This window comes from Adiantum capillus-veneris, chromosome 25, assembly GCF_014529385.1.
Source record: "Adiantum capillus-veneris isolate H3 chromosome 25, ASM1452938v2, whole genome shotgun sequence".
Classification (NCBI taxonomy): Eukaryota; Viridiplantae; Streptophyta; class Polypodiopsida; order Polypodiales; family Pteridaceae; genus Adiantum; species Adiantum capillus-veneris.
Genome location: NC_140955.1, coordinates 28,108,985 through 28,134,941, shown reverse-complemented (window position 1 = coordinate 28,134,941; position 25,957 = coordinate 28,108,985). Strand labels below are relative to the sequence as shown.

The 25,957-nt window shown below is 44.5% G+C and overlaps 1 protein-coding gene across 5 annotated transcripts in view; it reads left to right on the top strand.

Annotated features, from left to right (window-relative positions):
* Nucleotides 1-25,957, top strand: part of LOC147424622 (Nucleoporin interacting component (Nup93/Nic96-like) family protein) — a 146,819-nt gene that overhangs the window by 17,682 nt on the left and 103,180 nt on the right. The gene's annotated exons all lie outside the window — the stretch shown is intronic.

Here is a 25,957-nt window from a genome sequence, read left to right as displayed (position 1 = left end):
TTGGAGAATGTGCACTGATTATAAAGCTCTCAATAAAATCACCATCAAGAACAGATTTCCGATTCCAAGGATCGATGAAATTCTTGACCGACTACAGGGATCCTCTTGTTTTAGCAGGATCGATTTGAAGAGCGGATATCATTAGATCCTACTCGCACCGAGAGATGTCTACAAGACAGCTTTTCAGACGAGCTTCGGTTTATATGAATTTTTGGTGATGCCTTTTGGCCTTACCAATGCTCCAATGACTTTTAACCGAATGATGGACATGATTTTTAGAGAGTACAGATCTTTTGTGGGTCTTTCTTTGATGACATTATAGTTCTCCAAGAATGAGGCAGAACATACAGAACATCTGCTACAGGTATTTCAGGCATTGCGAGATAACTTTTCAGTTGGTGATCAATGCAAAGAAGAGTGAATTTTTCTTATCAGAGATGCACTTTCTAGGACATATTGTCTCAGTAGCAGGAGTATAGATGGACCCGGCCAAGATTGTGACTATACGTGATTGGCCCAATTCGACGAATTCCATGAAGTTAGAAGCTTCTTGGGCTTATGTTCTTACTATTGGCGGTTCATTCGGAAGTTTGCAGAGGCTGCTTCCCCTTTGCATATCTTGACACAGAAAGTAGTCCCTTTCTGGTGGGGACCCACAAAGGTGACTGCCTTTCAGACTTTGAAAGAGAAATAAAATTGACTACGGGACCAATTTTGACTTTGCCGGATTTGCAAAAGTCATTCGAAGTATATCTTGTGGTCGTAGTCTGGGTGCGGTCTTAATGCAAGAAGGCCATGTCATTGCCTATGAGAGCCGATTGTTTTCAAGGCCGGAATTGACAACACAGATCTATGAGAAAGTGCTTTTGGCGGTTATCCATGCTCTTACTCAGTGGCGACATTACCTAGTCGGAGCCGATTTTACGGTCCTCACTGATCATCAGAGTTACGCTACTTCTTGTCACAGAAGTAGCTTTCGGAAAAGCAGATGCGGTGGGCTAACATCTTGTCACAGTTTCACTTTTAGATTGTCCATGTGCAGGGAAAGAAGAATTTGGTGGCAGATGCTTTGTCCCGGAAGACGTTAGTCTTGGCGCGATCCATCATAGAAGCTTCGAGGACATGGTCGATCAGTACGCCACAAATCCAGATTTTTTTGATGTATTCAATCGAATACAGAATGGAAGGTAGTAGCGGGATATTCCATTCAGGATGGTTGCTTGATGAAGAAAACGATGTTGTGCGTTACACAGTCGTTGAGGGAAAAGGTTTTAACCAAATGCCACTGTTGAAACCGGCCTGTTCAATCCAAAAAGGGCGGTAGACTTTACTTTAAACCTTGATTTAGCTTTCACCCATTATTAGTCGTCTATTTTACCTGTACTTTCAAGACACAACAAAGGGGAGAGGGATACAGGCTGCTAGATTGCACCTGTATGAGTAGACAGACACCAGATTGGCCCCTAACTTAGGCGCCCCTGTCGGTATTTCTTTATTGTTCAAAAGAGGGAATAAACGTTGTGGTTCCTACAAGCTGCCCCGCACAAACTCGGCTGAATTTCCACTGTTCCAGCCCGATTTCGGCAGCATAACTGTACTAGAACCCTTCACGGTCAGTATTCCCACGCATTGACCGACTTTCCCGAAGCATACGGGCACTTTGCAAAACCTGGCGAGAATCTGCAGCACGCTGAATTCTCTGTTTTCAGCCCTGAAAATGCGCCAGATCGCCTGTACAGCGGTTCCCTTGCGTCCCCGAACCTCCTGGGGGTATTAGGGTCCGTTTAGGGCCAAAACCCTAAACCTGCAAAAATACACAGCAGGCTGTAATTCACTGTTTCGGGCTCCGTTTCGCGTGCCGGTCGCATCCCTAGCAAGTCCTCGAGCTCCCGCACCTGTAGGGCTACTTGCCCTTTGAATCGGACGAGATTTCTGGCGTGAAACCTCTCCGAATTCACCTGTACCTGCGGGGGGATTAGCCGCTAGCTAATCCAGTACCTGTGCAAGAGGCTCTTGCCTCGGCAATCGCGCATGAACCCACACAACTGTACATTGGTCAAATGAAGAGCCCACTAGAGGGGCATAACATACTGCCAAAGGGGAGAGAGAGGGCAGTGCGTAGCGTGCAGGGCATCACTCCTGGCACCGCACTGTGCATAAGAGGGAAAGCAAGCACTCCATAGCTCTTAACCTGTGACAGAGACTTGCAAAATGAGCCTCCCAACTATAAATCACGTTTTTGCCTTCTCTATAAGTAGTAAACTGGCCTCAAAGTGCCAAGTGTCACTCATTTGTGCATTTTCCCGCTTTAGACCCTCGGGTCTAAAAATATCTCACCTGCAGCCTCTGTTGACTTGGCCACAGAGTAACAAAATGATCCCCATGTCAAACTGCACGTAATGACGCGAAGACATTTTCAGGTCCCAAAATAGCAGTTCCCTAAATTTTAGGAGATGCTGCCATTGTATCTTTCTAGGTCATCCGACCCTCTTTGTACACTGCGGCCACATCCAAAACTGAAATGTAGCCTCTGTAGCAAAGGATTCCACTTTGGCTAGTCAATGACCCCACTTGGCTAACCATAGTCCTTGTCCAACCTTAGTGCTCTCTTGCCCTCAGGCCCGGACTCCCTTTGGACAGTTCCACACTAGCTATGCAATGCAGGGCAGTTAGATTTCCCGAGGGGTGTTTCCAAAAAGTGAAAGTAAATAGATAATAAGAAAGAAATCAACAAAAAGGATAGATAGTAGTCACACGCTGGTGACATACCCCCCTCTTGAAATCTCAAACGTCCTCGTTTGCATCTATGTCGTACATGCTTACTGTCAACACTGATGTATTCAACACCTGTCAACACATATACGACACATACATGCTCATTGTCAACCCTGGTGTATTCAACACCTCGTCGACTCATGTATTGCCTGCGTGTGAACCCTGTCCCAATGACATAGTGGTAGCTTCACACTCTGCCATTGCTTTGAGTCACTAACTTTCCAATGACAAAATGGTAGCTGCACATTTTGCCACTGTCTTATAGTACACGTTGGATCCCGTAACACTTTCGAGCATACCCAAACCGACAGTTTAAGAATGCAGTTACACATGTACTCTTCAATAGAAGCAATCACTGTATTCTTGACAAACTGACAAGAAATACTCACTTCTATAGCACTAATCAAACTTTTGGACATTCCATAAGAGCAATTGCCAAACTGACAATCTGTACAGCTCTAACATTCATGTAACAGGTATTTGATTTGAGCTCACTTTAAATACCTTGTACATCATTTGTTTCAGAAGCCATTGTCACACTGACAATCCATTTAGCTTTGAAACTCAAGGGGTCAAGGTAGGTTGCAAATCGAAGGCTTCCAGGTAAAGTGATAACACAGTTGGTGACTCTGCAAGTTCACCTTCTTCCATCCACTTAGCATCCATTGGTGGATAGTTTCTGAACTTTACCAAGTAACGCCTAGCAACCTTGCCTTTCACTTTCCTTTCTTTGTGTGCCGAAATCTGTTCAGGGACCAAGATCTCGTCAAGTTCCTCGACTTCCGGCTGATCTTCAGCTGGCATATCTTCTGGCACATCACCCACATAGGGTCTGAGAAGACTCACATGAAACGCATTGTGAATCTTCCAACTGTCAGGCAATTTCAGCCTATATGCAACATCACTGATTATGTCGCATACTTGAAAAGGCCCATAGTAACGCATGCTGAGCTTTGGAAACAGTCTTTCCTTGCCCTTCATCTTCTTTAACCTTGCCTTTTCAAAGCGTAAAAGCACCCAATCACCAAGTGAATATACTACTTCACGACGGTGACGATCAGCTGCTTTCTTTTGCTTTGCCTGAGTCCTTTCTAAGGCCACTTTGACCTTCTGGTACATTTCATCCATGTCCTGAACATACTTATCTGCTTCAAATATCTTGTCCTTTGTATGCAGTATGGGAGGAACTTTCTTGCCACCTTCAACTATCTCAAAGGGTGCTTTGCCAGTTGATGAATGCACTGTATTATTGTATGCATACTCCACCAATGGCAAATACTGCTCCCACTTTCCTTTATGCTCTGACACATAACACTTCAGCAGATCTAGGACAGTAGAATTTGCCTCTTCTGACTGCCCATCTGTTTGAGGATGAAATGACGAAGAGAATTTGAGCGTGGTGCCCATATTCTCAAACAAACCTCTCCAGAACAAACTTGTCATGCGTGGATCACGGTCGCTAATAATCGACTGTGGCATGCCATGATACTTGAAAATATTGCTCATAAACAAGCGTGCCATCTGATCTGGCTTTATCTTCTTCCTGACAGGAATAAAATGAGCCTGTTTGCTGAATCTGCAAATAATGGTCCAAATACCATCATTTCCTGTCTGCGTTCTCGGAAGATCAAAGATAAAATCCATAGCAATACTTTCCCATGGTTTATCTGGAATAGGTAGTGGTTGCAATAACCCTGGTGCCTTTTGCCTGTCAAACTTGACCTTTTGGCATATTAGGCATTCTCGCACAGAGGCATCCACATCTCTTCTCAATGTAGGCCAATAGAAGAATGTCTCAACCGCTTTAACTGTAGCATCGATACCACGATGCCCTGCATACGGTGGGACATGACTCTCTTCCATAACTTTGCGTCGCAATGGCTTTGTGACACACAATCTGCCATGCATCATCATGAACCCGTCTTTAAGAAGATAGTGTTCATGACGTTGTCCATCCATTAGTTGCTCGAAGACCCTTGCAAAATCTTCATCATTTGCATACTGTTCTCTCATATCATCAAGTTCATGATGATAAGGAATCGACACAGCTGAAATTTGTGGCTTCCTTGACAAGGCATCAGCCACAACGTTCTTCTTGCCTTCCACATGCACAATCTGAAAATGGAACATGGACAAGATATTTGCCCATCGCATATGCTTCTCAGATAACTTTGTCTGTGTCAAGAAGTATCGCAAGGTCTGATGGTCCGTTTGGACAACAAAGTCTGCACCTAGCAGGTAGTGTTTCCAACTTAAGAGCGCATGAATCACAGCCAGTAACTCTTTCTCATAGACCTGCATGGTCATCTCTGGCCCTTGCAAAATTCTGCTCTCATAGGCTACTACCCTGCCATCTTGCATTAGCACAGCACCAATGCTACTACCGCAGGCGTCGCACTGGACCACAAATGACTTCCTAAGATCTGGCAACACAATGACTGGATCTGAAGTCATCTTTTCCTTTAAGAGATTAAAAGCTGAAATCTCTTTCTGTGTCCATCTGAAGGTGACTGCCTTCTTTTGAAGAGCATGTAAAGGTGAAGCAATCTCAGCGAAATTTCGGATAAACCTTCTGTAATAGGAGCATAGTCCCAAAAAGCTTCGGACATCATGCACCGTCTTCAAATTTGGCCATGACTTGATCGCTTCGACTTTTGCAGGATCCATTCTGACACCATCCTTTGAGACAATGTGTCCCAGAAAGTGAATCTCTTCCAGAAAAAACTCACTTTTCTTTGCATTGATGAGCAACCTATGACTGCGTAGCTCTTTGAACACAATGGCCAAGTGATGCCTATGCTCCTCTTCATTCTTTGAATAGACTATCATGTCATCAAAGAATGTACCAACAAACTGCTGGTGTGGACGGAAAATTCTGTCCATCATCCTATTAAACGTAGCAGGAGCATTTGTGAGACCAAAGGGCATCACTAAAAATTCGTAAAGGCCAAACGTTGTTCTAAAAGCAGTCTTGTGCACATCCTCTGATCTAATGCGGATCTGATGGTACCCACTCTTTAGATCTATCCTGCTAAACATAGCTGCTCCTTCTAATTTGTCCATAATATCATCAATTCTAGGTATAGGGAACCTATTCTTGATGGTATTCTTGTTCAGTGCACGGTAGTCGATGCACATACGCCATGAGCCATCCTTTTTCTGCACCAACAACACTGGAGAACAGAATGGAGATGAACTGGGCTGAATCAGCCCCTTTTCTAACAACTCCTGTACTTGGCTCATTATCTCTTTCTGCTGAGCCGCACTAACCCTGTACGGAGGCTTATTTGGTGGGCTACAGCCTGGCACCAAATCTATCGCATGGTCCTCGGGTCTCTCTGGCGGTAATTGAGACGGTAATGAATCGGAAAAACAGTCACTATACTGTTGTAAAAACATTGACCTTTCTTTATCTAGCACAGATAAATTTGATTCATCACAATCTGACACTTCACGTGCAAAAACCAAGTACGCAGAAAGATGCTTTTTCATTACAGAAGTAATAGCAGAAGCTGATACAGTAGGAATAGACTCCCCTTTAAGCTTTACATCCAGAATGTGAGTCTTTCCCCTGCTCTGTACAGTGATCTTTTTGTTGTAGGCATCCATGATTCCCTGTACACGAAATAACCAAGGAATACCTAACAACACATCACATCCGTCCAGTGGCATGATGTAAAATTCTTCAGCATCTACATAGGACTGGATATGTAGACGCAACTTTCCAATGATGGGTGTCACAGCCTCTGTATGGCCATGACATGCCAAACCTGCCTCTGCTGTATACCCCATCTCTTCAGGTCTGATTCCCAACTTTGAAGCCAATTCTGGGGAAATGAAGTTGGCTTTGGCACCTGGATCAAAGAAGATAAGCACTATTTGATCCCTAACCTTTCCCCATGCTCTGCAAAGCTCACTTGCATCTGAATTTGGCTTGTCGCCCACCATATCTGGCACTAGACCAGCCATGGGCTTCTTTCCCTTCCTGTCCTCCTTGTCTTCAGAATCAGCTGGCCTTTTCTTTGTAGGACAATTGTAAGCAATGTGGCCAGGCTGCTCACATATAAAGCATTTGTTCTCTGTCCTCAGGACCTTCTTTTGCTCTTCTGACTTGCGAGGAAAACGTCTTTTCCATTTCTTTGCTGGTCCTTTTTCTGATTCAGCCGTAGCTTTGTCTTTCCCTGCGTTGGCTGACTCCTGAGTCCCTTTAGGAGCCTCATTGGGAACGTGCTTCTTGGCTGAATTTTTCTTGCCTGATCCTGCCTTGACGCCAGTGTTAAATTCACAATCTTCTCCCTTGAGCAAACCATTGCCAGTGTTTGCTACCTCGATGAGCTGCGTCAAAGTAGTGACTTTTGTCTTCGTGCAATATTTTCTCAATCCTTTGGGTAGGCCACAACAGTATTTTTCAATCTGTTCTGTCAATGGCACAAACCTATAGGAAGTTACTGGAAGTAGAGCTTTCCAAAACTTCCGATTGTAATCATCCAGATTTCTGCAAGTGGCAGCATTTAGCTGGTGCCATTCTGTCATGACATCTGCTTCAAAGTCATCAGATAACCATGCTGCTGCAAAAATCTGCTTGAAGTAAATCCATGTGGACGGAGCTTGCCCTTGAAGCAATAAAGTTGTCCACCATTGTCCCGCATTCCCTGTCAAGAAAGTGGCTGCCTTGCGGACCTTTGAAGCCTCTGTAAAGTTTCCCCCTGCATAGGCCTTATCAAACTGCTGGAGGAATGAAAGAGCCTTCTTCCTGTCATCAAACCCTGTAAAGGTCGTGAATGACACACCTTTGCCACCTTCTTTGTACGGAGTTGGCCTCTCCAGCGGCGTTAAATTGTCATATGGAAGTGACTGAAACATGGGAACACTATTAGGGTTCATCTGTGTTCCTTGGCCGCTATTAACTTGACCTGGAAATGCCATATTTGGCTGCTGATTTGTAATTCCAGCCATACCAAAATTTGCGTGTGGCATCCCGAATTGTCCCTGAGTGCTTTGAAACCCTGGTAGCATGCCTGTGACACCATACATGGGGTTAGGCATCATCGTTTGAGCACCCGCAAACACTGTTCCTGGCGTATAAAACTGATTTCCAGGTGCATGACCAGCCATGCTCTGGAATACGGATCCACCTCCAAAATAGCCAGGGTGTACTGAAGGTGGTGGGAAGACTTGTTGCATAGCCTGTAAGTTGCTTCCCTGCCCATTAGAACCAGCTATAGGCGGTTGAAAGGTGGCGGGCTGAATTGGTACAGCTTGAAAGACTGGCATCTCAGCCACCTGTTCTTGCACCTTAGGTATACGTTGTGGAGACTGCATGTTCTCCGTCAAGTGTACAGGTGTTTCCATTGACTGTGCGGTATGAATCACCTGTGTTCGAGCCTTAACAGGCTTTTGAATATGATCCAGTGACCCAACTTGCTGAGACGGAACCGGAGGTTGCAGAAAGGCTAAAAACCTCGGATTCTGCATTACTTGTGTAAACATAGCCACAGCAGTAGCCAACTGGGTCCTGAATATATCAACATCAGTCTGTGGTGGTCTTGAGGACTCACCCACTTCATGTGTCTGTTGACCCTGTGAAGAGGAAACCTCTTCAGTCACATCATCTGGTCTGTCAGCCATAATTGCAATTCCCTGTGTCTGGTCTATGATCCCCTGTGTCTTCAAGCCCAAAACTGACCAAGGCTCACTTCTATGGGAAAAAAGTGATTTAATCCCGTCGATGGAACCATGAAACCGGCCTGTTCAATCCAAAAAGGGCGGTAGACTTTACTTTAAACCTTGATTTAGCTTTCACCCATTATTAGTCGTCTATTTTACCTGTACTTTCAAGACACAACAAAGGGGAGAGGGATACAGGCTGCTAGATTGCACCTGTATGAGTAGACAGACACCAGATTGGCCCCTAACTTAGGCGCCCCTTTCGGTATTTCTTTATTGTTCAAAAGAGGGAATAAACGTTGTGGTTCCTACAAGCTGCCCCGCACAAACTCGGCTGAATTTCCACTGTTCCAGCCCGATTTCGGCAGCATAACTGTACTAGAACCCTTCACGGTCAGTATTCCCACGCATTGACCGACTTTCCCGAAGCATACGGGCACTTTGCAAAACCTGGCGAGAATCTGCAGCACGCTGAATTCTCTGTTTTCAGCCCTGAAAATGCGCCAGATCGCCTGTACAGCGGTTCCCTTGCGTCCCCGAACCTCCTGGGGGTATTAGGGTCCGTTTAGGGCCAAAACCCTAAACCTGCAAAAATACACAGCAGGCTGTAATTCACTGTTTCGGGCTCCGTTTCGCGTGCCGGTCGCATCCCTAGCAAGTCCTCGAGCTCCCGCACCTGTAGGGCTACTTGCCCTTTGAATCGGACGAGATTTCTGGCGTGAAACCTCTCCGAATTCACCTGTACCTGCGGGGGGATTAGCCGCTAGCTAATCCAGTACCTGTGCAAGAGGCTCTTGCCTCGGCAATCGCGCATGAACCCACACAACTGTACATTGGTCAAATGAAGAGCCCACTAGAGGGGCATAACATACTGCCAAAGGGGAGAGAGAGGGCAGTGCGTAGCGTGCAGGGCATCACTCCTGGCACCGCACTGTGCATAAGAGGGAAAGCAAGCACTCCATAGCTCTTAACCTGTGACAGAGACTTGCAAAATGAGCCTCCCAACTATAAATCACGTTTTTGCCTTCTCTATAAGTAGTAAACTGGCCTCAAAGTGCCAAGTGTCACTCATTTGTGCATTTTCCCGCTTTAGACCCTCGGGTCTAAAAATATCTCACCTGCAGCCTCTGTTGACTTGGCCACAGAGTAACAAAATGATCCCCATGTCAAACTGCACGTAATGACGCGAAGACATTTTCAGGTCCCAAAATAGCAGTTCCCTAAATTTTAGGAGATGCTGCCATTGTATCTTTCTAGGTCATCCGACCCTCTTTGTACACTGCGGCCACATCCAAAACTGAAATGTAGCCTCTGTAGCAAAGGATTCCACTTTGGCTAGTCAATGACCCCACTTGGCTAACCATAGTCCTTGTCCAACCTTAGTGCTCTCTTGCCCTCAGGCCCGGACTCCCTCTGGACAGTTCCACACTAGCTATGCAATGCAGGGCAGTTAGATTTCCCGAGGGGTGTTTCCAAAAAGTGAAAGTAAATAGATAATAAGAAAGAAATCAACAAAAAGGATAGATAGTAGTCACACGCTGGTGACAACTGTCCACCATTTACGGGTCACCGCGGCATTGACACCACCTTGAAAGGTGTGGACCGATACTTGATGAAGAAAACGATGTTGTGCGTTACACAGCCGTCGAGGGAAAGGTTTTAATTGAATGCTACTGTCCACGATTTACGGGTCATTGCGGCATTGACACCACCTTGAAAGGTGTGGAGCGATACAAGAAGGACGTGGACGATTTTGTATGCAGTTTCTTGGTATGCCAGAAGGTCAAGTTTGACAGGCATAAAGCACACGGATTGATACAGCCTTCACCCATTCCCACCCGCCCTTGGGAAAGTATTGCTATGGATTTCATTTTTGATCTCCCGAAGACACAGAGTGGACACGATGGTATCTAGACTGTTATTGATAGTTTTAGCAAAAGGGCTAATTTCATTCCAGTGAAGAAAACAGTTAAGCCTGATTCTTTAGCGAGACTGTTCATTGCCTAGATATTCATATTACATTGCATGCCTGAGACCATAGTCTCTGCCGGAAATCCTTGATTCACGAGTTTGTTTTGGAAGGCTATTTGGGATTGAGAGAACATTGACACATGGTTGCAATTCTCGTCATCTTTCCACGCGTAGACAGATGGGCAATCTGAGATTGCAAATTCAGTCGTATTGAATTTATTGAAGTCTTACATTTCGGATCAGAAGACTCAATGGGAATAGTTTTTGCCTTTGGTGGAATTTGCCTACAATAACACGATCCACTCTTCGACGGGGAAGGCGCCATTTGAGATTATTGAAGGTGCTACGAAGGTTCCACTCTTCCTAAGCACGAAAGATAAGATTTTTGAAGCCGACGTCGTACACGCGGACGTGGACACCGCTTTTGTCAAGGTCCGGAAGGCTTTAGAGAAATGTCGAGAATGACATGAGAAGGTAGCAGATCATTCGAAATCAAAGGAAGACGATTGGATGCTGTTACGTTTTGAGAAGGCACGCTTGAGAAAGAAAAAGGGAAAGGAGCGGCTTTTTCCAAAGCTTAGCATGAGATACTATGGACCTTTCTAGATTAAATGATGTCTCCTTTAGATTGAAGCTGCCCGATACTTGGAGAATTCACAATGCTTTTCATGTGAGTCTCTTGAAGCCTTTTAGAGGCGAGGTGTCCGATGATGGGGAGCCTGATGAGCAACCCGAAGTGGAGGAAAGCGAGGAGATACTCCTTCCAGAACATATACTGGCACATAAAGATAGAAAGATAAAAGGGTAAAGTGATGAGGCGGCATAGTAAGAGGGAATGGCCATTTTCAGGTCCCCGTTCCCCATTCCCATCCCAATTTCCCGTTCCGAATCCCCGTTCCGTGTTTCAAACGTGAGTATCCGAAACAGGGAATGGCATATCATGCATGTTGCCGTTCCCCGTTCCCCGTTCCGCTTTCCCGTTCCGGGTAACTATGTGAGGCGGTTCTTGGTTAAATTGAAGAACTATTCCGCATTGGATGCGAAGTGGATGGAGGAGGAGGACCTAGTAGATACTCCTCAGATTGTGGAACTTTACCTTGAAGCATTCGGTTTAGCTTAGTCTTCTCTGATAGAACCCCGACTTCAACATGGGTGAATCTAGTGCAGTGGGCATGCACAAGACGGGAGTCATTCCGCTCCTTTGTCAACAGATTACCCCAATTTTTGATATAGAGTCATTGATGTCTATGGGTTTCAGGGATACTGCTGAGCTAACAGTATTCTGTTGTATGACTTTATGATTTGGAATTCCCAAAAATGAATATGATACTGATTGATTTGTACTTGACTTGTTTGAGTGCAGGAACTGATAGACGAAATGACTGCAGCATTCTGGTTTCATAAATCTATATAGACATGATTGCAATATGGATTAGTTAATCGGACATCTGTGAGGTCCCGATTGGATCTACATGCGATTACTAAATACGTTACCGATTAATCATGGTTTGAGATTTGGAATGAATTTGAATGTGATTTGTCATGTGATGTTCTGGGATGTCCGGGGATGTGACTGTCGATTGGTATATGTGCTAGATGTGTTGTGCCTTGTGGGTCGGCACTAACAGTCAGTGTCTGCTAAGACAGTTTATGGCCTCTGTCTGTTTTGCAGGGGTAATCAAGGGCGATAACAATGCTTTCAAGAGGGGGGTATGTCACAAATTGGTACGTGACAGCAGACCCTGGACACACAGTGACATGTGGCAGACTGTACGGCAGTTCCGGATTTTGCGGCGCCAAATGCACTAGCAGGCTGACGTTGCAGCGTACAGATCTCTGCAATTTACGGAGGCTGCTTTTTGCTGGTTGAATTCGCTGGCTGCCTTTTGGAAGCTTTTGGGACAGATGCTTTTGAATATTAAAAGCTTTTAAACTACTGCTTTTGGGGCTCTGCTTTTGGGCATCCCTTGTACCTTTAAATAAGTGGCCTCACTTCTGAGAGCATCTGGACGCAGAGTCTGAGAGTGAGCACCTACCCACTCTCTTGTACTTTGAACACAAATTAATACAAAAATAAATACCGAAAGGGGCGCCAATCTTTGGGGCCAATATCTTTAGGCACGGAACTACGCCGGGCTGTGTTGACTCAAGTGTGAAGTGTGGACTGTTTTGAAGTGAATATTTGCTATGTCGCGGTAGAATCTTGACTTGGGGTGTCCAAGTTTGTTACACATTAATGCGAGATGCTTGTAGTGCTCTTCTTCTGTCTCTGAGAAGATTAGGACGTCATTGAAGAAGACTCGTGTAAATCTTCTATATGAGTGGAAGATTCTATCCATCATTCTGTTGAATGTGGCTGGTGCATTAGTGACTCCAAAAGGCATCACTAAGAATTCATACAACTCGAAGGTTGTTCTAAATGAAGTCTTATGCACATCTTGAGGAGCTATGCGGATTTGATGATACCCGCTCTTCAAGTCTATACGACTAAAGACACTTGCTCCTTGTAGCTTATCAAGAATGTCATCAATTCGAGGGATTGGGAATCGATTCTTGATTGTGATCTTGTTTAAAGATTTATTATCTATGCACATACAGAATGTGCCATCCTTTTTTTGTACTAACACGACAGGTGAACAATATGGAGAACTACTAGCCTTATTAGACCCTTCTCCAAAAGTTAATTACCTGCTTGAGTATTGCCTCTTGTTGCATTCGATAAGGGGGCTGATTTGGAGGAGAACTTCCTGAATCAAATCAATTGTATGATCCTCAGGTCGAGAAGGTGGGAGTTCATTTGGAAGTCCATCTGCAAAACAATCTTCAAAACTTTTTAGCAACTTAATTCTTTTTTGCTCTATAGAGGAAGAAAATTGTGAAGAAGACAAATCTCTTTCTCTTACTGAAATTAAGTACGTTGAAACACAGTTTTTCATTACTTTTTTGATTGCAATGTGATTGGCGGTAGGGATACGCCAATCACTTTCATCCGCAAGTACAATATATTGCTTTTCTTTATGATCAAAGGATAAAGTTTTTTGAACATAGTCAGGAATGGGATGCATCTTGTAGTACCAAGGCATTCCCAAGATGACATCACACCCTTCAAGCGAAGCTAGAAAGAGAGACATACCCCCTTCTTGAAAGAATTGTAATCGCCCCCGATTACACATGCAAAACAGACAGAGGCCATAAACTGTCTTAGCGTGTGCAAGTAGTCATTCACCTCAAGCACTATCGTGTGCGAGAATCATTCGTCTCAAGCAATATCGTGTGCGAGAAATCTTTCGCCTGAAGCACTGTCACGTGCGTGAATCTGTCGCCTTAAGCACTATCATGTGTGAGAAATCTTTTCCGGGGATCTCAATCCATCACCAAGTTCATACTGAACAGAGTATCATTCATTTGATTGAATCAGTCGTGATCCTTGATTCGTTATCAGGTTCATTCAAGAGTTGTCATCGTTCGAAAATCATGATCATATTCTCATTCTTAATTTTATTATCTCTTCATAGAAGGCTCTTCTATATTAGTTTCATTCAAAATTCATGATATTTATCGGATTCATTCTGGAGAGGTTTATTGCTCCCTATTGCATTGATCATCATGGATTTCACCTGTTATCTGCACACAACTAGCAAGTTCTTCCAGACAACATCAATCTCATAAATCAACTCCTATTTCAAAGTTCTTCATTCACACGCTTAGTTCATAGTGAGCACAATGTTTCCATCATCTAGTCATCTCATCTGTCGAGAAGTCTTGATGCACCTAGACCCTTGTGTAGCCATCCCATCCCGCAAGAACTCTTGATGCGCTCACAACATCTAGTCATCTCATTCATATGGCAATCTTGACGCATTCTTGATGCACTAGAATCATTCAACATACGTCATCATTCATTAATTCAAATTCATCATTCTTATCTCGAATCGAAAGGATATCCGATTCATTCCCGAGCTGTCGTCGCTCTCGATCTCACCATCTCATCCTCGATTTCACCTGCAAAACAGGCAAGGAGATGGCTCACCTCGTTGCAAAAGAGTGAATGTCCAACTCCACACTTCCCAATCCACATAGAAGCGAGTTCCTTGCTGCTATTTCCGGTTATCTATTACAAACAACCAGATTGTTAGTACATCAGTATCTCTTTTAGTGTCCTTTCGAGTATCTGGTTGATCTTTTGGTCAACAGTTTTGTTCCAGCTCTTCCAAGCTTTCGTTTTCTGCACTCGTCTGTCCTTTCAGCTTTCCACCTTGTCCTGAGAGGAGAAGGCCTCATGCCATCTCGAGTGGAATCTCATCAATCGGGGAACTTTTTTTAGGGGTTTCGCAAATCTCGGGTCTCTGGAGTATTTTATCAATCTTTTCACACCCATGTCAACTTGTAGTGGACGCTTGTATTCTGCTTTGGCAAACTTAAAAAAATTTGCCCAAATCTTCATTCTTTTCTTCAGTTCCTGAGCGTGATTTCAATTGGGAGGTGTTATCTCTGTCAGATTCTCCACAAGAACCCATTTGTAATCTTGGATTCTTAATGGCTTTATGCCCTGTAAGACAGAGCGATGATGATGGGAGCGCGCCCGATGCGCGATGTATGAAGGCTGGGAGTGCCTAATAGGTCCGGGGTCGGGACACGAAGATTCAAATCAATAATAATTTCCAAAATTGTGCCCAAGTGATATGTCTGCTCTTTAGCAGGACCGATATACTTTGAGAAAAGCACACGCCTGATGCTCTGATACCACTGCAACACAATCTTGGGCACCTCAAGTCTAGATTCTGTCGCGACACGAGAGAGATTCACTTAAGATACTTCACAACTTCAAAATCACAGTTCAATTTGGTCGACACGGCCCGACGTAGTTCCGTGCTCGAGAGATTGGCCTCAAAGATTGGCGCCCCTTTTGGTATTTTTTTTATATTAATCTTCGAGCAAAGTACAACTCCCGTAGGGTCCTCCGCTCTCAGACTCTGCGTCCAGATGCTCTGAAGAGTGAGGCCCTTAGGGCTCTTTTATCCTTACAAGGGATGCCCAAAAGCTGAGCCCCAAAAAGCAGTTAAACTCAAAAGCAAACTGTTCCAAAATCAAAATTTCCCAAAAGCTTCTCAAACTCAAAAGCTTTAATCTCCAAAACTGTCAAAATTCAGCCAGCGTAATTTCCGAAATCGGTATGTATTGCCACGTTAGCAAACCAACTTAAACTGCAGAGATCTGTACGGTACTGCCACGTCAGCCTGTCCGTGCATTTTTTGGGACTGCGGCCAGATTGCATTTGTGCCGCAGTGTGTGTGTGTGTGTGTGTGGGAGCCTGCCACGTCACCAGTTTGTGACACTTGAAGCATCTTCCTTCGCTGATGTAGGTTCTCAATTCAGTAGGAGAGCGGTATTTCCCTTTCTTGGGCTTATTTGGCTTTGCTTCTGCATCGGAGGCGGTTCTTTTCTTCTTTTGAGAAGAAGTAGAAGTTGGTTGTTCATGGAGAGCCTTCTGCTTGGCATGGTAGGTGGTTTGCTCCATCTTCCTCAGAGTACCCTTGTCATGTATACCATCAGCTATGCGAGCTGATTCCATTAGTATCTGCAAGTTACCTCGACGGTAAGGCTTGATAGCCTTTTGCAAGGCTTCATGCAATCCTGCTTCAAACTTGCGCATCTTCTCCGAATCTTCAATCTTCTCCGCGGTGACTTTCAAGAGAACGTCCCAAAGCCTATTCACGTAGCATGGAACAGTTCCGTTCTCTGACTGTGAGAGTCGATCCCATTCTTTCTTTACTTCTTCCTCATAGTCTGGAGAAAGGAATTGCGCATAGAACTCCTTCTTGAAAGTAGTCCAATCTTGGGCCTTGCGTTTTTCTAGGATCAGGGTCAACCACCAACTGCTGGCGGTGCCTTTCAGGTACATGCTGACATGGCGAAGCTTGGACCTTTCCTTAAAGTTTCCTTCTGCAAATGCAACTTCAAATTGGCGGATGAAAGCCAAAGCTTTTTCATTATCCCGCCGTCCGTTCTAGGTGTCAAATTTTACATCTTTGTCACTTGACTTGAATGTTTTCTGCTTGTGATGCTTCTTCTTATGATGCTCCTCCTTCTTTCTATGCTAAGACTCCTTGTGGAGAGGAGTCCTTTCCCTCGAGTGCACTTCCTGTTGCGGTGGATCGTCAAGGAACATGTCCTCTAGAGTGACTATGTCATCCAGATCCTTCATGAAAGAAAACTGAGGAGGATCTGGAGGTTTCTTCTGTCTCTCGTGCACGCTGGAGGTTCCAATCAAAGGAACTTTCTTGGGTTCTTGTGTCTTTGGTTCTGCGGGATTTCTCCCGACCCCATCGGCACTTTCTCCTTCCTTTTCTCAAGGGTATGGAGAATCTTATGGACTCTGCCACCTGCTGTTGAAGGATAGGAACTCTATCTCACGCCCTTCCATTTCTGCAGTCTGCCAAGAGTCCTCAATCCCTTAAGAAAGGGAGAGATGACCTTGCTCTGATACCACTGTCACAAAAATACGAAAGCGTAAAGTGACTTTTTAATTGCACTTCAAATACTCGAGAATTTGAGAGAGAGAGAGAGAGAGAGAGAGAGAGAGAGAGAGAGAGAGAGAGAGCTTGACACTGCATTGGGGACCAAAAGATGGGTTGGTCCTTCCCTTATAAAATTACTAAGGGAGAATCTTTACAAGCACAGGAACGTGGCAAAAGCGCGTCCTCTATTCTTTCTTTTTAGCTTCTGATTGAGGGAGTGAGAAAATTACTCTTTGACTATTGAGAGGTTCTGTGAGGAGAGCTTCCAGAAAACTCCACGGAAGGTCTCATAAATGAGAGTCTACCTTTCGCTAACGGTGTCCCTTTTTGCATAATCATTCCTGCAATAAAAACAAGGGAGAAACATGCAAAATGCACGCACACATGCTTGTTGTAAGTCTTTGCACATAACCTGAGCACGTTCCAATGTCGAAATAGAGACTTTTTTGGCAACGGAATCGCACCAAACCTTGTGTAGGCGTAGTGTAGGTAGAGAAGAACTAGATTTTATGAGTACTTTGCTGAAATTCACCCTAATAGAGGTGATTAGGGACTGAAAACAGAGAATTTGCAACAACTAAGCGTGAAAGAAAGAGAGTTTTCTTCTACTTTTCACGATGAATCTTCCCCCACAACAGCCTATGATAAAGAGAAACCTTGTTCTAGGTGATGAGAGCTCTAGGACTCCACATACACCACAAGGGCTGATTCTCTAGCTTCAATGGAGAGCTCTGGTGCGTAGAGCACGCTCACTTAGGGGGGGGTAGGTGCACTGCCAACGTGTGTAGAGGGGGAGGAGGTGCTTCTATATAGCTAGCCAAAAGAGGGGGTGCTAGAGGATGAGGGAGGGTGAGAGTGAGAGAGCACTTTGCATTGGTAAGTGTGCCAATAACTTAAAACCATTCAACTTTCACATTTCAAAGTTCCTAGGCTATTAATGAAATGTGCAGATTAACTCACAATTGCACACATGGATGCTACTTATGAAAACGTTAGCTGCTCCCTTGCACAATGCTGTACTGACACTGCTCTGGCATTACCTGTTCGCACTTGTCCGGCCATCTGGTCCGGCACAAACTATTAGAATTAGTTTAACTGTTTTATCTCAAGGCCTTAAAAATAATCTAGGCCTTAGGATTACTATTCTAAGGACCCTATCTCATTCCTATGCTCGCACTGACGCACGTAATTTTTTGAGCTTGGAATCTGAGGCTACTGTCTACCCCTATTGAAGACCCGATTTTTCCAATCACTAGGGTTTCATGGTATTTTTTGCTAGGGTCTCCCTGAGGTGCTCTGGCCCAAGTTTGGGCGCACCTGAGGCCCTAGAACTGCTAGTTCTATTCTGATGTGCACACAACTAATTAGATAACTATTTTCTCGTAAATAAATTAATTATTTACAAAGTTTGACATTGTTATAGAGGGTAAATGGTTCGTTGGACATATCCCTACTAATCGTGAGACAACTGAGGGGTTTAGATAAGAAGAGGGCAAATTAGAGAGGATTAAGATCTAATCGTGATTAGGAAATGCTAATCGCCCTAAGGCTATGATACCACTTGAGAGGGTAGAGTGGATTAGTAAGTGAAGCATTGTGTTGTGTGCGTATATAGTCAAAGAGACTCAGTCTAATGAAACTCTTGATTATGTAGAAAGACTTCTTTTATAGGCATAGACACATGGCTTTCACTCCTCCTTTACATACTCTTTGTCACAAGGCGGACACCACGTGCCAATAGAAAAGAACAGACTGAACAAACTTTTAGCACTACAACAACAACTGAACGAAGAGAGAGAGAGAGAGAGAGAGAGAGAGAGAGAGAGAGAGAGAGAGAGAGAGAGAGAGAGAGACGACACGCGACACGGAGTGGCAAAATTCCACCCCAGAGAGTATTGGCCCCAAACCTTGGCGCCCCTTTCAATATTTCTTTATATTGCATCAACACAGTACAAGCCGATACTCCAGACTCTACACCTTCTCCAGGAAGCATGCCAGAGAATGAGCCCTAACCTCATATTTAAAGGCCCTTGGCCTGAAAAGCAGTTACAGTGAAAAGCCTTCAAACTTCAAAAGCTTCTGGTTCAAAAGCAATGCCAAAAAGCTACCTACGTAATAAGCGGAAATCCATACAGTTCTGCCAGGTCAGCAGTCAGCGGAATTTCCGGAACCTCCGTACAACTGCCATGTCATCAGGTTTTGTCGCAAGCCTTTGTGGGTCCTGCTTTATTTTAATTCCTTGATGGCTCTTGGGGCCCCATCGGACGGTGTCCCCATAAGTTGGTAGGACTTCTTCTTCTGTTACTTGTTCTTCTTAGGGTTTAGGCCCCTCGGCCGACATCTGCAAGTTGGCTCCCTTCTTCAAGGCTTTGACACGTCAGCAGTTTGTGACAGTCTCTATGCTTCCATGATTGCTCATGAATGCACTACATGATGCTCATACTCTCTAGGTTAGAGAAGGTTCATACCGGCCATTTCATGTCGTAAGCATCGCATACAAGAGGATCATAGGCTAAAACCCATTCTTGACACTAAGGAGTGATGCCACTTTCACTAGCACGAGGTTGTGACAACCACTAACCTTAGTTGTTGGTTTCTTTCCTTCGATTTTTATTTAATTTTGGGACCCTCTTTTTGAAGTCACAAATGGCCGGACATTGTATGGCCAGTGTGAAATGGTCGATGGCCGAGAGTTTCACCCGCAGCAATGAAGGCCAAGTCGCTAGGAGTTGGTTGGGCCAATCGGCATTGAAATCCGAGCAGTCAAAGGTTCGCTAGGCTCAATTCAAAGTCATTTAGACCCCACGCGACACTTTATAAGTTTTGTGGGTACTAGGAATTTAACTCAAATGGCCATACAGGACACTTAGCGGCTCCACATCAAATTTGCAAGACACCTCAGCTGAGAGGGAATGCCCAAATCGATTTGGGGTTTCTGGAGGCTGCCTTGTTCCTCAGTGTGAGCCTACAATGTGTGTGTGTGTGAATAGTGGGTGCAGGTCTTACAGCTTTGGAAAGCTTGCCTTCTCCCTTGTTCTATGTAGCACGATGATTCCGCTCTCGTGCACCTCTCTCCCCTTTTGAATACAGAAACGTGATGCCCAGCTCAAGGGCTACTCATCTGCATGTACAATTGTGTGGGGTCATGCGTGATTTCCTAGGCAAGAGCCTCTTGTATAAGTACAAGATTAGCTAATTGCTAATCCCCCTGCAAGTACAAGTTGTTTCGGAGAGATTTTACTCGAGAAATCTCGTTTGAATCAAAGGGCAAGTACCCTTATAGGTCTGTGAGCTCGAGGGCTTGCTACGGATGCGACCGACACGTGAAACGGAGCCCGAAATAGGAACTTACAGCATGTTGTATATTTTGCAGATTTAGGGGTTTGACCCTTTTTGATCCCTAATAGCCCCAAGGCTTCGGGGAAGCTAGGGGATAATTGTACAGGTGTTCTGGTGCATTTTCGAGGCCAAAAACAGAGAATTCAGCATGTTGTAATCTCTTGCATGGTTTAGGAAAGTGCTCTAATGCATCGGGAAAGTCACCTATGTCATGGGGATTTTGTCTGTGAAGCCTTCTATAGTAGTTATGCTGGCCCAATAAAAGTGGGGCAGCACGTAGGGGTTTACCGGTTTTTCTCCAAAGTTTTAATTGAATAAAGAAATACCGGAAGGGTGTCACAAGACGGGCACCACGTGCCAACAAAAAAGAACAAACCGAACAACTTTAAGCACTTCAAATAACAATTGAACTGAAAGAGAGAAGAGAGAGAGTGCACGACACACGAGACGGGGAGTAGCGGAGTTTCACCCCAAGAGAGCACTAGCCCCAAACTATGGTGCATGACGCCCCTTTCGGTATTTCTTTATATTGCTTGAACTTTGTCATCGCAAGTACTCCATCCTCTGCACCTTATGCGAAAGCATGCTAGAGAATGAGTCCTTCGGTCGTATTTAAAGGCGCTTGGTGTCTCAAAAGCAGTTTACATGAAAAGCTAAAAACTCAAAAGTAACAGTTGGCGCTAAAAGTTTCCAGTGTAAATCATGAAAATCTATCCATCTGCCACGTCAGCAGTGCAAATCGGGGAAGTCCGTACAATCTGCCACGCAACACTGTAGCGCAAAACGCGGACGTCCGTACAGCTGCCACGTCATCAATTTTTTTAACACTATCTTGTGTGTGTGTGTGGGTCCAGCTTTATTTTTTGTCTTTGTGTCACTTGGGCCCCATCGGACGGGGTCCCATAAGTTTGCGGGAACTTCTCTTTAGAAAGAGGCCTCTCGGCAAGACTTTGCAAGTGGGTAAAACTTTTTCTGCTACTTGTTCTTCTTTTGGTGCTTCTTCACTTAGAATTTAGGCCCCTCGGCCATATGTGCAAGTTGGCTCCATTCTCCAGTGGCTTGACACGTCAAGCAGTTTGTGACAAAGTTTGCCAACCTTTGGGGCCAACTCGGTGTCACTGTCTGCTTGGGAGCATTCTAGCTGCCAAGCCGTGGTTTGTTTAAAGTGTTGAATGTCTCAAGTTTATTCGTGAAGTTCCTTTGTGTCGTAAAGTTGAAGTAAAGTTTGTCGAAGTAAAGATTGGGTGAAAGCCAAAGTTTACCGTCGTTTAGCAAGTCTACGGACCGGTTTCTTGGTTCCGTCGTTGGGACAGAATCACTTTTTCCTCAAGAAGTGAGCCTTGGTTGGTTTTCGGTGAAGACACATGCACAGGAGCTTGGGATTACACTATAGTTGACAAAGCAAATGACACTAGAGATTAGGGTTCCTCTTTACAGGACAGACAGATTGTTCCTCTAGTGTTTGAGGTTGGTGAGAGTTCACGGCAACCCCTTTCTGTATCTTTTGTTGATGTGAATGCTCCACAAGTTCACGAGTTTATGAATGGGCAAGTAGACGAGGATGCGTTCAGGACATAGTTGGTTGATGTGAATGCTCCACAAGTTCAAGGGATTATGACTGGGCAATTACACGAGGATGTGTTCATGACACAATTGGTTGCTGCTGCGATTACGTTTTCTCGGTTGGTGCAGAATGATGAATCCCAGGTTTATGAAATTTCTGCAGGCTCCACCAATGTCACAGCGAGGCTCAAGCCAAGGTTCCTTCTCAGCAGGGCATGGAGCACTCGCATGTTGCGGAGTCAGTTCAGGCTCCAAGATAAATTTCTTCTGTCCACGAACAGGTGGTAGGATGCCTATTCCACAAGCTTTACTAGTTCAGTCAGGCCCCTTACAAAGCCCAAATGTTGGATTAAATGGACAAGGAGTTAATTTCTAGGCTATGCATCAGGTTGTTCTACCACCATGGTACATCCTGGGTATTTCGAGGATGGATCTGTGTTTCAAAGCATGGCTGGTTATGCGCCTGGAAACAAGCAATACATGCCAGGAACATTCTTTGGGGATATGCAAGGCATGATGCCAAACCCCATCTATGGCAATACCGGCTTACAGCAAGGGTTTCAATGCAATCAGGGCCAGTTTGGGGTGCCGCAAGCCGCTTTTGGTATGGTTGGTTTTTCCGATCAGCAGACAAATATGGCACCAGGGAACCAGAATGTCAACGGCCAAGGGGCACAGATGATCTCCACCATTGTACCCATGCTGCAGACACTTCCTTATGATATTTTGGGAGGACTGGAAAAGTCAAAACCATACAAAGAAGGTGGTGCAGTTGTGAAGTTTGATACTTGAGTGGATTTGAGGACAAGACGAAGGGTCTTACTTTCCTCCAGCACTTTGATACGGCCTATGTAGGGGGAATTTTATAGAGGCCTCCAAGGTCAGGAAAGCTGCTACCTTCTTGAAAGGAAATGCACGTTCATGGTGGACAACATTGTTGATGCAAGGACACGCACCCGCCACATGTTTGCGTCGGTGTGGCTGTCAAATGAATTTGAAGCCGATGTCATGATGGATTGACACCAACTCAATGGGGCTTCTTGCAAAAGCCTAGAGTAGTATAATGGGAGGTTTTGTAAAGCGTTGCCCAAGAAAAATTAGTAAAGAAGCTCTTTGCTAACGCAACTCGTGAAGCGTCCAAGGGGTTGGAAAGGGCAGAGAAAGCTAAGGACTCAGCCGAGACGTCCGCAGGACAAGCAAAGAAACAGAAAAGGAAGCCTTTTGTGCGGAAGTTGTTTGAAGAGAAGAAGGCTTTAATGGCTGAGAATAAATGCTTTATTTGTGAGCAGCTTGGTCATTTTGCTACAGATTGTCCATAGAGAAAAAGGTCAGCTGACTCAGAGGACAAGAAAGGGAAGAAGCCCAAACCCACGACAGGTTAAGTGCCAGACATGGTGGATGATAGGCCGAACTCAAATGCCATTGAGCTATGCAGAGCGTGGGGTAAAGTTAGGGATCAGACAACACTTATTTTGTTTGATCCAAGTACTAAGGCAAACTTTATCTCACCGGAGTTGGCTATCAAATTGCGCATCAAAGCTGAAGAGATGGGGTACACGGCAGAGGCAGGTTTGACATGTCCTAGCCACTCATAGTGTATTACTCCCATCATTGGAAAGCTGCGTCTGCATATTCAGTGGTATGTGGACACAGAGGAATTTCACATAATGCCATTGGAAGGGTGCGATGCGTTGTTGGGAATCCGATGGATGTTTCGTGTACATGGAGTGTTGGATGCCTTCAACAAGAAGATCACCCTGTAGCATAGGGGCAAAACTCACATCCTGGATGTAAAGCTTAAAGGAGAGTTTGTTCCTATTGTATGAGCTTCAACGAACTAAGAATCATCTTTCTGCGTACTTGATTTTTGAATCTGATGTCTCAGATAATTGTCAGTCAAATTTATCTGTGTTGGATAAAGAAAGGTCAATATTTTTGCGAGAGTTTAGTGACTGTTTTTTTGATTCATTACCGTCTCAGTTGCTGCCGGAGAGGCCTGAGGATCTTGCGATAGATTTGGTGCGAGGTTGTAGCCCACCAAATAGACCTCCCTAGAGGGTTAGGCCCACAACAAAAAGAGATTATGAGCCAAGTAGAGGAGCTCTTTGAAAAAGGACTGATTCAACCTAGTTCTACTACACAAGATGGATGGCTCTTTTCGCATGTGCGGTGCGTTGAATAAGAATACCATCAAGAACAGGTTTCCTATTCCAAGGATTGATGTTATTCTTGATAGTTTAGAGGGTGCTGCAATTTTCAGGAGGATAGACCTTAAGAGTGGATACCATCATATTCGTAATAGGCCAGAGGATGTGCACAAAATTGCGTTTAGGAGGACATTTGGTCTGTATGAGTTTCTAGTGATGCCACTTGATCTTAACAAATGCTCCTGCTACGTTCAATAGGATGACGGATCGGATCTTCCATCCACATCAAAAGTTTGTTGGCACATTCAATGATGACATAATAGTCTATTCAAAGAACGAAGAGGAGCTTAGGTATCACTTGACCAATTGTGTTCAAAGAGCTACGCAGTCACAGGTTGCTCGTCAAACCTAAGAAAAGTGAATTGTTCTTGGAAGAGATCCACTTTTTAGGCCATATAGTGTCATAGGATGGTGTTCGAATGGATTGTGCCAAGGTTGAAGCAATCAGGACATGGCCAGATTTGAAGACTGTCCACGATGTCCGTAGTTTCTTGGGATCATGCTCTTACTATAATAGAAGGTTCAGCTGCAACTTTGCTGAGATTGCTTCACCTCTACATGCTTTGCAAAAGAAAGAGGTCACTTTCAAATGGACATAAAGAGAGATTTCAGCTCTTTAATCTCTTAAAGGAAAAGATGACTTCGGATCCAGTAATTGTTTTACCAGACCTCGGGAAGTCATTTGTGGTCGAGTGTGATGCGTGTAGCAAGAGTATTGGGGCAGTGCTAATGCAAGATGGTTGGGTAGTAGCTTACGAAAGCAGAATCTTTCAAGGGCTAGAAAAGACTATGCAGATCTATGAGAAAGAGCTAATGGCCGTGATTTATGCACTTTCAAGTTGGAAACACTACCTACTAGGTGCTGATTTTGTTGCCCAGACAGACCATCAGACCTTGCGATACTTCTTGACACAGTCAAAGTTATCCGAAAAGCATATGCAATGGGCAAACATTCTCTCTATGTTCCACTTTTAGATTTTGCATGTGGAAGGAAAAAAGAATGTTGTGGTGGATGCATTATCAAGAAAGCCGCACATTTCAGTTGTGTCAATTCCTTATCATCATGAGCTTGATGACATGAAGGAATAGCATGCTGTTGATGAAGATTTTACAAGAATCTTTGAACAGTTACAAGATAGACAACGCCACGAGCACTATCTCCTTGAGGACGGTTTTATGATGATGCATGGCATACTATGTGTCACAAGGCCATTGCGACTTAAGGTTATGGTAGAAAGTCCTGTCCCACCTAGTTCTAGAGTAGTCCTTACACTTTTTGGAGATAGAGGTGGGTAGAGCAGCTAGGATACCAGGACAGCAAGGAGATGTAGACTATGCCGAGAGGAGGTGGAGTCTGAGGAGTCTTTGTTTGCAAATGGAGACATTTGTTTAGTCTCCTCGTTCAGGTCTAGTTCCATCTTCCATTGTAGTTTTTCATTGAGTTTTTCTTTTTTTTTGGGATGAAAGGGAAGATCTCTCGTACACTGATACGTCTGATAGGCCCAGTTGGTCCTTTAGAAGACGTTTACAAAATCTCTCTCTCTTGAATAACAAGTCTTGAGTTCAACTCTCCTCGTCGGATAGATCTTTAAGGTCTCTTGGGATAGTTTCCTACAACGTTAAAACTCTCTTCTCCTTCTTCTTCTTCTCTCTCTCTCTCTCTCTCTCTCTCTCTCTCTCTCTCTCTCTCTCACAGTTCAATCGCACCCATGTCAGCTCTATTTTCACATTCAGAGTCAAAACATCAGGGAGTGGTGCTAGAGAGCTATTGGTGTTTAGTTGGGAACTGCTGAGTGGCACAGGAGGTCTTATGGGTTTTTTTGCCCTTGCCATTAGTCGTGTTCTTATGGCATATGTGATGATGGATCCTGGTGGTTCTGCTGCTGGGGTCAGATTTTCTACAGATTCTCTTCATGT